This window comes from Ceratina calcarata, unplaced genomic scaffold (assembly GCF_001652005.2).
Source record: "Ceratina calcarata isolate Rehan_Ccalc_2016 unplaced genomic scaffold, ASM165200v1 scaffold619, whole genome shotgun sequence".
NCBI lineage: Eukaryota > Metazoa > Arthropoda > Insecta > Hymenoptera > Apidae > Ceratina > Ceratina calcarata.
Window position 1 is genome coordinate 29,692 of NW_017177437.1, and position 532 is coordinate 30,223.

The following is a 532-nucleotide window of genomic DNA, read 5'->3' on the forward strand; positions in this document are numbered from 1 at the left end:
CAGTTTTTTATTACATGTCTTAAACATATGGCAGAGATCTTACGATCTTAAATAACCATTGAATAATAACGACATGCTTCCTGATACTGAATACGTGTCTGACTAGTCGAGGTACATTCTACTGCAGACGCTGCATCTGTCATATCAAATGTCCAGGTGTACGATTGAATAACATCGAGTACTTGTATATCGATGTAAAAATTAATTACGAAGCTGTAATTGATAGAATGCAAACTAATCGGTGGAGACGCGGAGCTTTAGCGACGGAAGAAGGCGAAGGCGAAGGCGAACACGGGAAGTAGGTCGTAGAGAAATGCCGGTTCCTTCGTCGGAGACACGAGGAGCCGCTGACTGAGCGCCGTCGTCAGTCTCGCGAAGATATTCCGGGAGTCAACAGGTGCGTAGGAGCCGGCCTCCTCTCTTTCGTTCGACTTCTCATCCTCGTCACGTATCGAACGCGAACTCGCCCTGAAGTCACTGTTAACTTTATATCATACTGACATGCGATTTTGACCGACAATCTTTTATCTTC